Source organism: Piliocolobus tephrosceles, chromosome 2, assembly GCF_002776525.5.
Source record: "Piliocolobus tephrosceles isolate RC106 chromosome 2, ASM277652v3, whole genome shotgun sequence".
Taxonomy (NCBI): domain Eukaryota; kingdom Metazoa; phylum Chordata; class Mammalia; order Primates; family Cercopithecidae; genus Piliocolobus; species Piliocolobus tephrosceles.
The window spans coordinates 165,350,466-165,370,471 of record NC_045435.1 but is presented as its reverse complement, the minus strand read 5'-3'; the positions used below and the strand labels follow the sequence as shown (position 1 = coordinate 165,370,471).

The following is a 20,006-nucleotide window of genomic DNA, read 5'->3' as shown; positions in this document are numbered from 1 at the left end:
GAGACAGAGTCTTGCTCTGTCGCCCAGGCTGGAGTGCAGTGGCCGGATCTCAGCTCACTGCAAGCTCCGCCTCCCGGGTTTACGCCAGTCTCCTGCCTCAGCCTCCCAAGTAGCTGGGACTACAGGTGCCCACCACCTCACCTGGCTAGTTTTTTGTATTTTTTAGTAGAGATGGGGTTTCACCGTGTTAGCCAGGATGGTCTCAATCTCCTGACCTCGTGATCCGCCCGTCTCAGCCTCCCAAAGTGCTAGGATTACAGGCTCCTTGTATTCCTTTTCTTAAAGAGGGCCCCCTAATTGTAAAGAGCTCAGTCCCCACAAAACCTGAATCTGCTCCTGGCCATAAACTATACTGTAGTCAGAAAACTGTAACTCCCAAGCAAATCTGGCCCTCTGCTGGCTTTTGTACAGCCCACATGCTAAGAATAATTTTTACATTTTTAAATGGTAAAAAAAAGAGTAATACTTTATGACACATGAAAATTACTTGACATTCAAATTTCAGCATTCATAAATAAAGTTATATTGGCTCACAGCCATGCTCACTCATTTATGTATTGTCTGTAGTTGCCTTAGTGCTACAATGGCAGAACTGAGTAGTTGCAACAGAGACTGGATGGCCTGAAAAGCTTAAAATATTTACTATCTAGGTCTTAACAGAAAAAGTTTGTAGACCCTTGACCCATGCCATGAAATAATAACATCATAGACACGACAGAAAATTGATTTGAAGGGGTTACTTTATTTAATGTGAAAAGCATGATAGAGGAACTGTTTAAGATAAACAACTTATAAATACTCCCAATTGTAGAAGTGAAAGATTGATTCTATGAAAATCTACAAGTGATTAAATATAGACATGAATATCAAAGACTTTATAGAGTCATAGCATCTTATCAAAGATCATTTAGCCGAAGGTATGCTTAGTCTGTAGGTTAGAAGCAATGATTAGTGAGACAGATTGGTTTGTGGGATGACTCAGGATAGGATGGTTATCAGTAAAAACCTTCCCAGGTAGAAATTACAAGAGAAAGAATAGAGCATAGTTGCAAAAGGTTTATGGAATTAGATTAACCACTAAGCATAAAATAGTACTGCTCTGGGTTGTGAAAAAGTATAGTAAAATGTTGCTAAAGTTATATTTCAAAGTGTAGCTCCCAGAGATGGAACCAGTTAAAGCAATTCTACAAACAAAGCTAAAAAACATTTTAACAATAATGATTGGGTGTATTAGGCAAGAACTGTGACAGATCATCGAATTCTGGCAGCAAAGCACATTAAAAATATTGATTTAGCTGTCTCTCTTGACAGAAGTATGATGGAAACTTAGGCAGAGCTGTGAGGGTCACTCTGAAGGTCTGGGACCTCAGGCAGCAAGGAGGAAAGTTCATCGAAAGACAGTCAGTGTAGCACTGGGGTTGGTGGGAATGGTGACTGGTCATGTTCTGTAGCAGATTTCTCAATCAGGCAAACAGTAGAGGAACATTATATCCAAAAGACAAATTGACTAGGAAGTTGGCCAGTGAACATATTATTAGGATTGGGAGGTCAATGATGAAGGCAGAAGCTCTTAGTTCACTTCGCAGCTCTCATGATGGGATTGTACAAAAGAGAAGAAACGATCTTCCTTAACTGACTCAGGGCCAGGTACTTCGAAGATCCAAGTAGTCTGCTACTCCGGCTTCTGCTGGAATCTTGGCTGTTTGTTCTGTGTCTTTTGGAGAAATCCCCTGTGTTCCACAGAACACCTGGGAATAATATCTCAACTGTAGTTCAACTTTTCCATTTTCACAAGAGAAGGGACTTGAGAGCTGGACGGTAAGAGTCGTTGAGTCCATCTGAAGGATGGGTGATTTACCAGGCAAACATAAGAGAAACGCGAAGGAAAGCATCATTTTGAAGTATCTACTATGAACTAGGCACTCTGCATATGTTACATTATTTCACATCTCCTCCATGTAATTATTATTGATTCCACTTAACATCTTGGGAAGCAGGGAGCATAAGCTTCATGCTCACACTCATCCAACCTCTGACTGAACCACTGACTTCATGAACGTGAATGCTGAAACATGAATGCACATCTGTCTGGCTGCCTGGCCCCAAGTTCTTACTCCTTGCAACTTATCTGGCTGCTCCAGGCAGGCTCTCCAAGCAGATAAAGCAGCAAGTAGAAAAATATGGCATCATAAATATGTTTTCTACTTTTAAGGACCACAAAGACATTTCTTAAATTTATTGGAGTTATAAAAAAAACTAAATGAATATCCTTCATTAATGAATAATACTATCTCTAAGGTGGACTGTCACATTACCTATTGCAGTCTTCCTTAAAGTGTCAAATTTGGAATCTAGTAAATGTCCTGTATTAGGTCCCTTTGAGACTTTACACAATTTACCCCAATCTCACTGTAAAAAATGGTCTCTTTATATGTAAAGTTAAAGTTTTGCCAACTACAGATTGCTCAGGACAGGCAAGCAGCCCTCCTGGCCCCTAGTTTCAGCTATGACTAGTTTCTTTTTCACCACAGTCCAGTTAGAAATAAGGTTATAGTTGTAAGTCTTCCTTCCCTGAGTTTTTTTTTTTTTTTTTTTAATGCAGGCCGTTATAGTAACGAGTCACATGGTCTTCCCTTAGGTGATGGTCAGTGGTTAAAAACAGCCAGTAGATCTTCAGAGGAATTATTACAAGTTCAAAAAAAAAAAAAATTATTTAAAGAACATATGCCACCATTTTGAAGTTCCCTAGTAAATTATTTGATCAATTTACCTTCTATTTCCTCCAAAACTGTGTCCTCACATTTTTCAGAGCTTAAAATAGTCACTTTTTTTATCCCTTAATCACAAACCACTCAGAAGAGGCTATTAGAAGAAAATACCATCAAGCAATGCTGCCTTAAGGAATTCTGTTTACTCTAAATTTGGTAGATTTCTTTTGTAAACCTAGGCCTAATCTCAGATTAAACAAAATAAATGGTAGCTAAATAGATGGCCTCTTCAAAGCTGTTTGCTTTACCACAGACAAACAAGTCAAGGCCTTCCTAATTTGCAGTTCAGAAAGCTCTCTTCCCAATCTAGAAGAGGGAAAAAGAAGACCAAGCACCAATCTAAACAGACATTCCGTAATTATAGGATTTTAGGTTTGGAGTCACTTCACTTAATCTTTGCATGACCCAGAATTCAACTCTGAAGATTAAAAGAACAGCATTTTCAGTTCTATTCATGAAAATTAAGGACTTGGCTGGAGTTAATAAAGCCGAGAAAAAAGTATAAGCTGTTAGTTAAAGCAACGTAATCCTTATTGCAATACAAAGTGGAAAAAAATGTAGTTGTATATTATTTCCATTACAATAAGTAATACATTTGTTTACATATTTGGAAAAGAGGACATAATATTCCGAAGGTGAATTATTCTATGTGGGAGAGCCATATTAAGATTCCACTGTTGGAGCAACTCCAGAAGCTTATCAGATCTAAATAAAAGATTGATGATGATTCTGAGTTTAAAATTTAATGTCTAAGCTACCTGCTAAATTTTACATTACAAGAACGTTGACTGTAGTGTAAATCAATAAAATCAATTATGCTGTCTTATGGAATGGATGTTATAAGATAAAAATTATTTACATATTACTGTGCCTTTTCAGGGTGTGTTGTTTACTTCTTTCACTCACTATCATTTGTCAAAATTTTCATTTTGAAGGATTTAATGGATAATATTTAATACACAGTACATTAAAAATGCTTTTCTGCTAGAATACCTTTTTTCTGTAAATTACACAAAGACATGATCATTTCTACCTATAAACATGGATTTATAAAAACAAAATCTAATAATCTGATATATCCAAATTTAAGGAAATAATTTCCAACTTTTAATTATATTGAAACTGATCCTTTTTCTATTAAAAGGAACTTCAAGGCAGCTGTTATGTGCTATGAATAAATGATCATACAATAATCATAGTTATGAGATCTGTAAGTAAATGGTTAGCATCTGTTTATCCAACACCTTAGTTACTGTGTAAGTCTTTCCCCAAAGCCAGACTACCAATTCACAGGGGCTTTATCTTTGTCTAAGCCCATCTCTCAAGTGAATTAAAGGCTTGTGAGAGAAGGCAAATGACCTTTTATGGGTTTGGAATATACTGTGAGGTTAAGACTGCGAAATGCCACTCTGTCACCAGTGTTCCCATTAATCTCATTCCCCAGCCTCCAGCAGGGGAAAAGCCCATCTTACTAGATAATGCAAATGTAAATATTGTACACCTATGTATCTAAGTTATGTTTTCATAAAATTATAAGATAAAAGATTTTTGATCGGCCGGGCGCGGTGGCTCAAGCCTGTAATCCCAGCACTTTGGGAGGCCGAGACGGGCGGATCACGAGGTCAGGAGATGGAGACCATCCTGGCTAACACGGTGAAACCCTGTCTCTACTAAAAATACAAAAAACTAGCCGGGCGAGGTGGCGGGCGCCTATAGTCCCAGCTACTTGGGAGGCTGAGGCAGGAGACTGGCGTAAACCCGGGAGGCGGAGCTTGCAGTGAGCTGAGATCCGGCCACTGCACTCCAGCCTGGGCGACAGAGCGAGACTCCGTCTCAAAAAAAAAAAAAGATTTTTGATCATTTAAGCAGTTCAGACACTTGGTTACATTCATAATCAAGAAACGAAAGATGTCTCCGGGAAAAAAGTATCCAACGTTGTAATAAGTAATCATTTAAAACATATTGCAAAACAGATTGTGATAAGAACTTATTTGTTTTTTAACTCAGAATTAGAATTTGATAAAGACAAATTTCCAGGTCCATGAAATAACTTAATATTTTGCTTGCTTGCTTTCTTTTTTTTTTTTTTTGGGACGGAGTTTTGCTCTCTTTGCCCAGGCTGGAGTGCAATGGCACAGTCTCGGCTCACGCCAACCTCTGCCTCCGGGGTTCAAGCGATTCTCCTGCCTAGGCCTCTCGAGTAGCTGGAATTACAGGCGCCCAGCACCATGCTCGGCTAGTTTTGTATTTTTAGTAGAGATGGGGTTTCACCATATTGGACAGGCTGGTCTTGGTGATCCTGACCTCAGGTGATCCGCTGGCCTCGGCCTCCCAAAGTGCTGGGATTACAGGCGTGAGCCACCGCGCCCGGCCAATACTTTGTTTTCTTAATATGAATGGGGATATACTCGAATCATTCAGGAAAGCCTCCTGTACCTTATTCCCAAGTGTATTGGATTAATGTCATATGTAGATCAGGTTAGCTAGAAAAAAGGACATTTTAAAGGGCATTAATCATTTATATTCAAAGGTAAGATATTAAGAGCAATATCAATTATAGCTAATTTCTGAAATCAAGAATTTACTCAGAAAATCTTTTCTAGTTTTTCATCAGCTAATAATTATGATTACTTTGTTCAAAATTTTTTCTAGTTTCAAATTTAAGCTCCCCCCACTGTCCCCCGGGTCACTTACATCATTCTCTTCTTTATAAAATCTTATATTTGGAAAAACACAAAGTATATGCAATAGTCATTTAAAATTTTGTAGGATTTAAACAATTACAAAAGATATAAGCACTTGCAGGTCAAACATTGCATAGATGACAAAGAAAAAAAAAAATATATATATATATATGTATATTTTTTTTGAGATGGAGTTTCGCTCTTGTTGCCCAGGCTGGAGTGCAATGGTGCGATCTCAGCTCACTGCAACCTCCGCCTCCCAGGTTCAAGTGATTCTCCTGTCTCAGCCTCCCGAGCAGCTGGGATTATGGGCACCCGCCACTGCATCCAGCTAATTTTTATATGTTTTGGTAGAGACGGGGTTTCTCCATGTTGGTCAGGCTGGTCTCAAACTCCCGACCTCAGGTGATCCGTCCGCTTCCACCTTCAAAATGCTGGGATTACGGGTGTGAGCCACTGCACCCTGCCAGAAAAAGATATTAATGTCTCCTTCATCCCTTCCAACTCATCCTCCGCAGAAACCTGATGTTAACATTTCAGTGTACATCCTCCATCCCAAACAAATATTTACACATGCATTTATCCAAGCATAATGTATAATTGTAAAAGTTCTTTTTTATAAAGTCAGAATAAAAATCAGAATAAAAATATGTATTCACGTTATTCTATGTATTAATCAGAACTATTTTGGTTGTAAGTAATGGAAACAGAAAATAGTTTAAGTAAAAATAGTATTTAAGTATTATTGGTTTGCGTAACTGAGAAGGCTTCAAGAATAGCTGGATCTAGGGAATTAAATCAACAGTTAGCCTTGGTTTGTCTTAGCTCTGTTTTTCTCTATGTTGGTTCATTCTTGGGCAAAACTTTTCTTGTAATGGCAGGATGGGTGTTTTCAATATTGGATATATCATATACAAAATACAAAATACTATGTTTAACAATTTTAGAGAAATATCGAACAACCTTAAAATTTCTCATATAGGCAGGAAATGAGAAATTATCTTAAAATGTCAAAGAGATTTAAAGAACCAATTAAATGAAGAATTAAATAAGAATGAAAAATAAGAATGATGAAATTTAAAAAACAATAGAAGATTGCCATTTCTGACAATATGGCAACCAAGATATTTTGGACCATTCTCCCACTGAAAATAACAAAAGATGCGGCTAAATCAGAAAAAAAAACAACAATGGCTGGGCGCAGTGGCTCATGCCTGTAATCCCAACACTTTGGGAGGCCGAAGCAAGCAGATCACCTGAGGTCAGGAGTTCGAGACCAGCCTGGCCAAGATGATGAAACCCTGTCTCTACTAAAAATACAAAAATTAGTCTGGCATGGTTGTGGGCACCTGTGATCCCAGCTACTCGGGAGGCTGAGGCAGGAGAATCACTTGAACCCAGGAGGCAGAGGCTGCAGTGAGCTGAGATTGTGACACTGTACTCCAGCCTGGGTGACAGAGCGAGACTCCATCTCAAAAAAAAAGAAAAAAAGAAAAGAAAACAACAATATCAAAAATAAAAACAAAACTAGAGGCATCAAAAAGCTAACAAGATAGTAACAAATAACCAAGCCAAAATATGAGAGCAAGTAGAAACAGAGAAATAAGCATAGTGATAAAGCCAGTATTATTTATTCAAGAGAATTTCTAAATGTACTCTTACCTTGTGTGGTGATTCTGCCTCATATCCTCCTGTCTTGATGACCTTATGAACAAAGCCGCAACCCCAAATGATTGTCCCTGTGCCCTGGGGATACTCAGCAAGTAAACTAGTCTGGATAAGGGCCAGTTGGGAGCACACTTTCCTGAGCATCTCAGAATCAGATATGTTCCTTGACAGTCTAGACCACAGACAGCTGGACTCACACAAGTGTGGGTTTGTGAAGCCTTAGGTGACAATATTGAAGTAGGATTGGGTGGGGTATGGAGAGCACACAACAGTTAGAAAGGGTAAGGCAATCTGTCATTCTTCCTACCTGCCTTATCCACAACAAAGAGGGAGATGGAGCCGGCATGATGCTCACCCTCAGCTCCCGGAGAAGCCAGGCTACTAAGCTCAGGTCTGCCCTGCAGTCTTCTCTGTTACTGAACCCACCACGTGCCTATTTCCTGCTACCATCTCCTTGCCAGTGGATGCACTGAGCTCAGTTCAACTGTGCACCCACCCTGCGCAACAATCTTTAATCACTCAGTGCACTGAAAACACTTACTGCCCATACTCTTACCTCAGTTAGGGCAGTTGTCCCAACCTTTTTGGCACCAGGGACTGGTTTCATGGAAGACAATTTTTCCATGGACAGGATAAGGGTGGGGGATGGTTTTGGGATGATTCAAGCACATCATATTTATTGTGCACTTTATTCCTATTATTATTACATTGTAATATACAATGAAATAATTATACAACTCACCATAATGTAGAATCAGTGGGAGCCCTGAGCTTGTTTTCCTGCAACGAGACGGTCCCATCTGTGGGTGATGGGAGACAGTGACAGATCATCAGGCATTGATTCTCATGAGGAGCACACAACCTAGATCCTTCACATACACAGTTCACAATAGGGTTCCCACTCCTATGAGAATGTAATGCCACTGCTGATCTGAAGGAAGCAGAGCTCAGGCGGTGATGCAAGCAATGGGAAGTGACTATAAATACAGATGAAGCCTCCCCTGCTTGCCAGCCCACTGTTCACCTCCTGCTGTGTGGCCTGGGAGTTGAAGACTCCGAGTTAGGGAGCTTCTGTCTTCAAGTGACAGAAAGTTCAGCTCAAATGGACTTAGACAATAAAAGGGGACATTGTGGCTAGTAGTTCTACTGGGGGTTCTCAGTTTACACACTAAAAGTTGATTCTGACTGATTTAGGAAATGACAAATTTGTTGAAAAGATATTAGGTAGCCCAAAGGCTAGATAGGAAGAACCACTTCCAAAATTAGGTCCTAGTACCAGTCTGGTAAAGGCAGTGCTGCTGGTGGTCTTACATTCTGTCTTTAGAGGCAGGATACCAACTGCTACTCCTGAAACTGTTGCCATAAGCACTACTGCTGCCACTACAGTTGCGCCCACCAGTGAATTCTCCACTGTCTTGGTGACTTCATTTCTCCAGCTTGGGATTCACAGGTTGGTCTGATGGTCAAATAGAGAAGAAATGCCTGCGCTTTAGCTGTGAAGCTGCCTGGGGCTGTGACTGTATGGTCCTGGCTGTTTCTACACGGGAAGGCATCTCTGCCCCTCAGTGGTATGCATGTGGTGGGATATCCCCAAACCTAGGAAGGTGTTCAGATAAGGTCCTTGCTCATGTGGCATTTACAGTCTTACAGTGAGGGAGACAGACAATAAGCAAGTAAACCAATAAAAAAAGATGATAATTCCAGGTAGTGATTAGCATGATGAAGACTATAAGGACCTCCACAAATTCCAACCCTGATGTTGCCCCAGAAGCAAGAGAGGGGTGTACCGATCTGCAAGTCGATGTAAATCTAGGTAAAAACCATAAGAAACCCCTGGGCAGAGAGAAAGGGTGGCTGCGACCTGCTGTGGGTAAACCATAGGCTGAGCAGAGAAAGGCACTGTTAGGACATGGTGCAGGCAGAGTTGCAGGCTGTTTCCTCTCTCCAACCACTGTCCTTGGCAGATAATCACCTGGCCTGGCACCACCTTGAGACAAAATATCTGCTACACGGAGGTGATGGGATAATATCAGGGCAGTGCCACAGCCTGGCCAGGGTGAGGAACAGATAACAATGGCAGCATCTGGACTCTGAGCAATTCTACCCCCTGTCAGAAGGAAGTTACTTACAGAGGAGTTCTTTACGGAATTTGGGAGCTGACTATATCCAGAGCAGGGATGAATGCACACTGCAGGATACCAAGGATCAGTTAGAAGCAATGAACCAAGTGTGCATACATATATAACAGATACAGATGGGTCTTTAGAACACACTGGTGAATACAAAACATGATACCTACAACAAGGTCTATTGCACAATACTATTAGTGAAACATATAATATGCCAAATAATAACTTACATTTGACAATATTACATTTTTAAACAAGGATATACATGTAATGCCTTATAGTGAATGAATATATGAAAGGAGAGGTAATGGAAATGGGAACCAGGGATTAATGGGGAAAATATCCATGAAAGAAATGTAATAATAGTATACCATGAACTGAAGTATGTGATTGACTTGATACTTTTCACATGAGGCATAAAAATTAAAGAAAGAATGGAGGAGTAGGAGGGAATTTATTAGCTGGCATCTGGGCTGCAGGTGGAGTGATCAACATTAAATAGGGTGGTCAGAGAAGGCTTCTATAAAGAGGTGACATCTAGGCTAAAGTCTGAGCAATGTGGCCAGTCGTGTGATAGCCTGGGGCTGCGCACTCCAGGCAGAAGGAATAGCATATGCTAAGACCCTGTAACAGAAACATGACATTGTTGAGGAACAAGGAAAAAGACAGGTGTGGTTGGAGCACAGCGAGTACATCAAAGTTGAGGTTTAATTTTAAAAGATGATCTGGCAAAGTCTTTCTTCGTTGATAAGTCTATACATACAGTTTGGAGTAATCCGTTTCACAGAATCGATAATTGCTAGGGAGAAGTGAAGTCCTCTCTGGTTTTATGATGACCCGGCTTGACAGGGAAGTGAGGCGTGAGCACCAGGCAATCAGATAGTGGCAGAACCAAATTTGCTCTTACAAGTGCAGAAGGAGCTGATTCTCACCACTGCGAAGATAGAAATTTTAGCAGGTGCAGGCCTGCCATGCTGAGACCCCCATGCTGAAGGCTGGACAGCCAGTGTGAAGGACTGACTCGGCAGGGCTTTTGACACTAGCTGTCTCCACTGCGATCCTCCTTACAGCTTGTGCCCTCAACATTTCCGGGGCAACAGCTCCTAACTAGGACCACTTTCCACATCTTTGCTCTCTGGTGCTTGGACTCCGGTCTCCTTCTGTCCTCTTTCCATATCTTGCCAGAAACTTAACATTTTTTGGTTTCCTTCAAAAGAGCACTTTGTGTATCAAAAATACAAACCTTAGGTTTTCACTCTGTCCTGGGGTGTTGACCTCTTGTCTCCCTGCCAAGTGCTGAACTGCTCCTTTTGCAAAAGAAAACAAAGAACAATAATAGGCTGTTTTTCATGAACAGAAAATCCTTGAGGACAGGGACCTACTCTACCTTGACTTCCATCTAACCTTGTGCCTAGAAAAATTGTTGGGCCCAAGGTAGGTGCTCCATAAAATGGATTGAATGAGTTCACACACACACACACACACACATCCCACATTCTTAAAATGATGAAAAAATCACATCTTGCTTTCTATTGCAAAAGTTCCAACAAGAATTCATCTTTCCCAAGATAACCAGCATTAATATAGCTTTGCTCAACACCAATTATTGCTCACAAAGAATTCGTTTTCCTCACTGGAACTATTATGGGTCATAATAATAATGTTTATTGAGCACTGTGGGCCACATACTAAATTATCTCACTTAAAACCTATAATAACCCTGTGACTTATGTACTATCCCATCTTTATCTAATAAAGAGGAGAAAAACTGAAGCTTAAAGAGACTTGGTAACTTCTACGTGATGGCTACAGCTGGGCTTTCCATCCCAGGTCAACCTGACTCCAGAACTCTTAGCCGACCTTCTGAAACTCAAGCCAATTTTATATAATGACATATATTAAAGTTCATCTGAAACAACTACTACTTTTCTGAATATTACTTTTTCTTTTGTAGACTAATCATTGGCATCCATATATTTAAGCATTTCTTAAGGAGCTCTATTTTTTCATAATATTGTACATCTAAAATATAATGTGTACAAGACAGCTTGAAAATAAGCAGCAGAGAAAGAATAGAAGTGAAATCTGTTATTTGCACTGAGCCTGTGCTTGCTTTAATTCTAGTTTCTGGTTTTGAAAATACTTTTTTGTCTATTTTTTCTTCTTTTACTTTGTACTGATAGTTTAATTACTTATTTTGTGATCATAAAACAATGATCATTGTGACAATTTTACTGCAGTAAACATTCTTTGTCTGAGTCTAGGTTTCCTAGAAATTATAGGCTGAGGCAAAATTTACATTCTAAAGCTTCACTAGAGGGGTGCAAACCCAAGGGAGCAGGAGTGAACGGGGGCAGGCCAATGACACAGGAAGGCAGGAAAGCAAAGAGAAGATTATTGGGCTGGCCTTGCTTCACTAAAAAGCACTATTGGTTGCTCTGTCACCTGGAAGTTTCCAGAGAGGTCCACATGGAAACATTTCTCCGAAGAATCCTTTGGAAGAGAAGAAGAGGAAGAATTTGTCTATGGGTTATTGCCTATCATCTGCCTCTTAGTACTTAAAATTTGCTTCACTGGGGCTTGGCGCGGTGGCTGACGCCTGTAATCCCAGCACTTTGGGAGGCCAAGGTGGGCGGATCACTTGAGGCCAGGAGTTCGAGATCAGCCTGGCCAACATGGCGAAACTCCATCTCTACTAAAAATACAAAAATTAGCTGGGCGTGATGGTGGCGCCTGTAATTCCAGCTGCTTGGGATACCGAGGCACAAGAATCTGAACCTGGGAGGCAAAGGTTGCAGTGAGCCGAGATCCTGCCTCCACACTCCAGACTGGGTGACAGAGTGAGATTCTGTCTCAAAAAAAAAAAAAACCAAAAAAAAAAAAATTTTTTTTTGTTTCACTGGGCGTCAGCTTCTACCATTGTTACCTGGCCCCTTTTATGAGTCTCAGAACACAAGTCAGCGAGCAGGCACAAGCCAGGGACACTTCCTTTCTGCCCGCAGCCTGGGGTCTCCAGGCCCTATCAAGCCAGTGCGCCCCCAGTGATCCTGTTGTGTCTTGCACCTGGTGACAAGGAGGGCCCAGGGTAGGAGGGAGGAGGCGGGTGGTGTGAGGCATGAGGTAGTGTGATCCTGAGCTGTGCCATGGAAGACCTGGGACACCTGGAGCAGCGGGCAGTAGGCCGAGCTGGCTAAGCAGGAGGAACACTACAACAGCATGGTTTCTGCAGTGAGAGAGTTACAAGAGCTTCTCCACAGTAATGACCAAAACCACCTCTCTGCACTCAAAAGAAGGTGGTCTTTTTGGAGGGTCATTAGTAGCATTGAGCAGAAAACCATAGCTGAGGATCAATAACCTCAAACTGTCAGAACATTTTCATATCATGTCTCCTGGTGCATATGCAGGAGATTTTTCTTCAGTGAATATCTGTACCTACAGTCTCTGTAAGTGAACACTTCTAAATAATAGCTTTAAATGGTTGCTTGTCACTAAGTTTGGTTCTTTTCTTTTCTTATAAATACGTCCAAAACTCATCTATCGATCCATAAATTCATCCTGGGGGGACGTACCGTTGAGTATCCCTATCACAATTGCCTCCTTGTTGAACTGGTAATAGACATCTCAGCAAACTCACAGGGAAACTAACAGTAAGAATTAAATGCTTTGAGGTATGTTAAACTTGGAGAGGCTATTTAAATCCATGGTACTTTTAAACCCCAAATTTCCCATTGTTTCCAGGAGAGGGCACAAATTCATCTTATGCTTATTCTTAGTGCTTTTCACCACCTTTCTTGACTTTACCCCATGTGTACACATGCACACTCCCACGCATAAACATGTGCACCTAACTCTTTATAAAACGACTGGTTATCTATTAACCAGCTTATGCAGCCATTTCAGAACCTATGCAAAGCAACTTTGAACGACTCTTCACCCTGCTGCAAGATCCGGAGTGCCAACTGGGGCTTCATGAGGTTCCCACGTAGAGCTGGTTCCACTACTGCTAAATACATATGGCTTTAATTTACAGTCCAGTCCCTATATCATTGTTTCCAATTGCCGATGGCATTGGTAGACCAACAGTGGTAATAGGAGTAGTCTCAGGCAATAAGGAGACACATTTTCTTTTTCTTTTTCTTTTTCTTTTTTTTTTTTGAGACGGAGTCTCGCTCTGTCGCCCAGGCTGGAGTGCAGTGGCGCAATCTCCAGTGCAGTGGCTCAATCTCGGCTCACTGCAAGCTCCGCGTCCCCCGTTCCCGCCATTCTCCTGCCTCGGCCTCCTGAGTAGCTGGGACTACAGGCGCCCGCCACCGCGCCCAGCTAATTTTTTGTATTTTTAGTAGAGACGGGGTTTCACCGTGGTCTCGATCTCCTGACCTTGTGATCCACCCACCTCGGCCTCCCAAAGTGCTAGGATTACAGGCGTGAGCCACCACGCCCGGCCAGGAGACACATTTTCTATAGAGAATTTTAAAACAATAATTAAATGAACTAAAAGCTGATTTGCTTTTACTATATTCACACATTGGCGATTCTACACAATGGTCAAATGCTGTCCCCCTGCCCGCTAAATCTTTTGTTGGTCTGCAGTCTAAAAAATTTCTGTGGTTATTATTCAATTTCATAATAAATAAAATCAGGAATGTTACTGCTTATCTCTCAGGAAACATATTTTCTCCTTTAGTAATAACTCCTACGTGGGAGTTAACTCAGAGAAGACTTGACATAAATGGACTTATCTACACGCTCTTGTTTAGGAGTTAAGTTCCAGATGGTTCAGAATCATTCACATTTGTGCTTGCTTTGGGTACACTTCATGCTCCAACCAATGTGGGACTATCTGCTTCTGCATTTAAACAGTAGATTTGGAATAAATATTGGCAGTACAGCGATTGTGACAGAACTTGGGCTACCTCAATTCTCTCTCATCCGATTTTGTGCTCTCATGAAAACTCACTTGGAGTTTTTGTATATAATTAAAATTTAAAATAATAAAGCAGTGTAAACCACAAGGTGTAATTCTTTTGGCAACTGCAAGTTTATTTCACATGTGCAGTATTTCACACTTTGAATAATATCTTTAAAAATTGAAGTTGATGTCTTTTTTATTATTATTTTTCTTATGTAATTACTATTGCACAATAATGTTATTCATTTTTATGGCAGTCTAGTATGTAGGTGTATGCATTTTCTCTTTTGTTTGAAAAACATTAATGTAATTAAAAATATCAGTCCGGGCCGGGCGCGGTGGCTCAAGCCTGTAATCCCAGCACTTTGGGAGGCCGAGACGGGTGGATCACGAGGTCAGAAGATCGAGACCATCCTGGTCTACACGGTGAAACCCCGTCTCTACTAAAAAATACAAAAAACTAGCTGGGCGAGATGGCGGGCGCCTGTAGTCCCAGCTACTCGGGAGGCTGAGGCAGGAGAATGAGGTAAACCCGGGAGGCGGAGCTTGCAGTGAGCCGAGATCGCGCCACTGCACTCCAGCCTGGGCGACAGAGCGAGACTCCGTCTCAAAAAAAAAAAAAAAAAAAAAAAAAAAAAAAAAAAAAAAAAAAAAAAATCAGTCCACTACTTTCCCCTTTTTTGATACTATAAAATGTATTTCATTATTTTATTTTTCATTTTTATTGGAATGATTACATATACAAAGTTAAATAAAATAACAATCTCACCATGTTTCTTTTCAGTCCATTTTTCTTTTTATTCATTTCATTATTATTGTCAAAAATAATGCTGTAAGGAGTAGTGGGGTGTTAAAAAATGATCTGCTGGATAACACCAGTCACACAAGGCACACACTGCTTCCTTGCAGATCCTCTGGAGAGCTGCCCTGCCTGAGAACACTGCCCCCTGCTGCTCGGTGTGAATTCACCCTTGAGGCTTTTAAACAGAGAATTAACCCTCACTCCACCTTAAACTTACTCTTTTACGCAGAGAGAGATATCTAACTACAGTGTCAACTTTGCCTTGGTTCACACAGATCCCCAGGAACAGAGTGAGCAATCAACACATTTTTGTTGAGTGAAAGAAGGAATGTGATGTTACTTCGCACATATTGGAGAGTGCATGCGCATGTGTTAATATGCCTGAGTATTGTGTGCAAGTGTGGGTGTTCACAGCACAAAATCGGTTTGTCAAGAGTGAACATCATATATTTTACTTTTCTTCCACCCACCCACCCCACATCCCCCACCACTTCCCAGCCGTGCCAGAGACACTACAGTGCAGACTAACAAATTGACTTAGAAGGTCAGGACCCAAAATGCTATTCCAAAAATATTAAGAATGGCTAAGAAGTTAAAATCCAATCAAATAAAATTCCATTTTTTGATTCTTTTATAAGCACACTAGTTTTTTGTATGGGGGAGGAGAGGTTACTCATGAGTAAATAAAATTCTCAATTCATTACAAGATACTACAACTGATACTAATCTTTGTCAACTGTTAATAATTTCTTTCTCATTCTTGTAACTGATACCCAGGGATGCATCTAATATATATTATAATTCCAACACATTTTAATACCATTATATTTAAAGTAAGAAAGGAGGGGGAAATGAAATGTAGCTTTTAAAGACTCTGAGCAGCTCACCTAAGTTGACCTTTCAAAGATAAGTGATATAAAACATTAAAGAACCTAAAACTTACATAGTCCAGCCTTGGTGTGTAAATAAACAAGGCAGAGAGTATAGACTTGTCCAGAGTGTCACAGTGTGAGGGCATAGCCAGGACCAGAAGCCTGCAATCCCTACTTCCACCCCAGTCTCTCATCCAACACAGCACAGCTTCCAATACAGAAGAAAATGACTCTATTTTTGTTTGTTGTATCAAATTGTTTCAAGTGTTGAAGATACGTGCTTTAGATATCATTACACTGTCAGATAACAATATACGGAGTAATAAGAATTTGCAGATAACTTTGAGAATCACCTATTATAACACATACATTAACAAGAGAGAATGAATAAATATTTACCAAGTATCTACCATGTCCATGGCACGTGGCTATTCCCTACAGAGACTACTGAATGAGTAAATGATAGCATGAACCTACATAACACTCACCATAAGCCAGTCTGGTCTAAGTGCTTTACATTTATTAAGACATTTAATCTTCACAACAACTCTGTGAATATCTGTTATTATCACCATCCCCAGTTTACAGATAAGGAAATTGAGGCACAGAGAACTTCACCAAAGATCAGGCAGCCAGCAAACAGAACTTTACTACTTTGGTCATCCGACTCCATGGGTCATGCAAACTATGATCTACCTCTCATCTTAAGGAACAGAAACACAGGAAAAGGTTAATGGTAAGGCAGATTTAAATAACAGTTAATGATGACTATAATGGACAAAAGGCAATATCCAAGAAGCAAGTGAATAGTATAAGTCAGAGCTCTCTGTGAGTGCAAGCAACAGAAACTAAATATGAAATCACTTAAATTATCTCAAAAGCTATTTATTTGCCGGCAATAGTAGAAGGCATTATAGACTGAATTTTGTCTCCCAAAATTCATGTGTTGAAGTCCTAACTCCCAGTACCTCCAAATATAACCATATTTGACATAGGACCTTTAAAGAGCTAATTAAGGTAAATTGAGGCCATTCGGATGGATCCCAATCTAATCTAACTGGTGTCCCTATAAGAAAGTGAGATTAGGACAAATACACGCAGAGGGAAGGCCATGTGAAGATGCAGAGAGGAGGGCTACATGCAAGCAAGAAGAGAGTTCCCAGAGTGCAACCAACCCCCATGACACCTGGATCTCAGATTTCTAGTCTCCAAAATCACAAGGAATTAAATTCCCATTTTCAGCCACCCAATCTGTGATACTTTGTTAATGCAGCTCAAGCAGAGAAAAATAGAAGAATACTGGGCATTTCATAGAATTAAAGGGTTACAGGAAACAGTTGCAGCCAAGAATCTCAAGGACTAGAACAAGGACCTGAACAACCGCAGGATACACACACTATCCTTCCCACACTTCCAGCTTCAGAATTTAAAAATGTCGCATTCCCAACCCTAAGCCAATCACTTAATTCTCCTATTTTAGTGAGGCATCTCTACCATCCTTGGCTGGTCTGTGTCCCCAGATCCTCTTGTGGTTTGGTTTCCCAAGAGAGTAAACCTGGTTTCTGCCAGGACAGGAGAGAGGCTGCTAAGAGATGAGGAAGGAATCCAGAGGTCCGAGTACTTTCTCCAAAGACTTTCCATAAACCTCCCATTTTCAGCTCCACCTCTTACCTTTTCTTTCAGAAGAATCTGGTGCCTCCAATTCTGGGGACTTTCTGCTGTGCTTTACCATGAACTAACTTCCTTCTTAAGCTCCCCAACTGCTGATACTGCAGTTTCAGCCCCTGTCCATGTCCATCTCCAAAAATGAGATGACATGGACTTTTCACCTGTTCTTTCTGTCTTGTGGACTTGGGCCTTTTTGGCTTCTTTGCTGTCATTTTAGTAGCATTTTGAAAGAGATCAAAGAAAAACACAGGTTTTTAAACTGCAATGTTTAACCAGAAGTCTATTTTGGAGACTTTCAAATAATCCCCTGTGAGGTGCCACAGTGGCTTCCTTCTGGCTGGGGAAGGTGGCAGTAGCACAGAGGACAGACAATAGCACAGAGAACAGACTAGGAAAAGAAGAGTAGGCAGGCTCTGGCCTCCACCCCTACATCAACCAGAAAATCTCTGCTTTTTATGTTTTATATATTGGCCTTCTAAGATTTCATTTGAAGAAAGAGACTTTAACTAAAAATAAAGACTCTTAAAACCACTGTGCAATATCAGGCTGCCTCCTACATATTTTAAAGAGTTTAAATCATGGTGTACATACATGTATTCTGGGTTTTTTTTCATTAAATTGTGTTATAAACATGTATCCGTATTTCTGTGGCTTTTTCGTAATCAGTTTCTTAACCTAGTGCCTGGCACGTGATAGGCCCTTAGTAAATAGTGATTGATTGAGTGAATTAATTATATTTAACAGCTGCTTCTAATTTATTTGTAATTATAGAGAATAACTTGTTTCATTCATTCATTTATTCACCCAACACATATTTATTCAATACCTATTATATGCCAGGCATTGATGGATGATGCTGAGAATACAGGAATGAATAAGGCAGACCGTCCTTTCCACACAGAGCCAACAGTCTGAGGGGGGAATCTGACAGGTGAATTGACAGTCACAATACGTAAGTATAAAAGCTATGGGAAACAAAAAGCATCTACAGGAGCACATGATAGGGGTCCCTAATACAGACCTGAAAGTTGGGGAAGGCTCCCTGGAGGAAAAGACTTAAGGTGAATCCTAAAAAACTAACAAAACAGTTTCTGGTTCAGCATGTAAGAAATTTGGAAGTTGCCACTCTTTCCTAACAAGTAAAAACCTGAGCAAACTGAAAAATCAAATTAACCAGGCATGGTGGTGCACACCTGTGGTCCCAGCTACTCGGGAGGCTGAGGCATGAGAATCGCTTGAGCCTGGGAGGTGGAGGTTGTAGTGAGCCGAGATCGCACCATTGTACTCCAGCCTGGGTGACAGAGTGAGACTCTTGTTCTCAAAAAAAAAAAAACACACACCGTGAAAAATCAACAACCCTTCTTAGCTCTATAAGAGAAGTGATGGCACAGGGCAAATTGCTTCCCCCAGAATTGGGGAGACTAACAGGCAAATACAGAGAATCACAACTTCCAGAGCAGAAACCTCCATGGGAACCAGTGGAGCCAGTTCTGAGACAAGTATGAACAAGTCTGAGAGATAAAAACTCCAGGGGAACTGAATCATAGGGAGGTCCCCATACTTTTGTGAGTTTTACCTCCAGGAACATTAGCAGGTCTCACAGTGAATATTAGGGAAAAAATCCTTTCCTGCTTCCAGCAGAGGGAGGGGAAGAGGAGCCATTCTGAAATATGCTGGAGCATTATGTTCTTAACAAGGTCTATCCTCAGGAGAAACCATATAACCAGAGCCTGACCTGCTAGGGTTTCATCAGAGCATAACTGACATAAGGGAAGGGAAAAATCCAACTCAAGTCCATTCCAGCCATCCTGTCCCACCTAAGGTGAGGTGGGGGAAGGGACCTAGAGGCACGTGAAGTTCACAATCCAGAGTAACGGGCTCACTGAAAGACTGAGGAGAACACTTCCCCTCCCAGCACATCTTACCATCACATTACTAAAGGCCTATTGACAGCAGTTCCTTTTACCCAGGACACCTATTATATCCTGTTATCCAAAAAAAAAAAAAAAAAAAAAAAAACCAGGAAAACAAAAAATACAAGACATACAAAAAAGCAAAAAACCCCACAGTTTGAAGAGACAGAACAAGTATCAGAACCAGACTCAGATATGGCAGAGATGTTGAAATTATCAAACCAGAAACTTAAAACCAGTATGATTAATGTACTCAGGCTTTAATGCATAAAGAGGACAACATGCAAGAACAGATGGGCAAGGTAAGCACAGAAACGGAAATTCTAAGAAAGAACCAAAAAGAAATGCTACAGATCAAAAACATTGCAATAGAAATGAAAAATGTAGGCTGGGCATGGTGGCTCATGCCTGTAATCCCAGCACTTTGGGAGGCCAAAGCAGGCAGATCACATGAATCCAGGAGTTCAAGACCAGTTTGGACAACATGGCAAAACCTCATCTCTACAAAAAATACAAAAATTAGCAGGGCATGGTGGTATGCCTGTAGTCTGAGCTAGTTGAGAGGCTAAGGCAGGAGGATCATTTGAAGCTGG

At 40.7% G+C, this 20,006-nt stretch overlaps 1 long non-coding RNA gene across 1 annotated transcript; it reads right to left on the bottom strand.

Annotated features, from left to right (window-relative positions):
- Nucleotides 1-722: 722 nt before the first annotated feature.
- On the bottom strand, nucleotides 723-17,726 carry LOC111544759. Its single transcript, XR_002732273.2, has 5 exons — nucleotides 17,504-17,726; nucleotides 10,493-10,556; nucleotides 7,115-7,338; nucleotides 5,073-5,251; nucleotides 723-1,838 (listed from the first exon to the last, which is right to left on the bottom strand). It is a non-coding gene; the product is annotated as an uncharacterized LOC111544759 (long non-coding RNA).
- Between the last annotated feature and the right edge of the window lie 2,280 nt (nucleotides 17,727-20,006).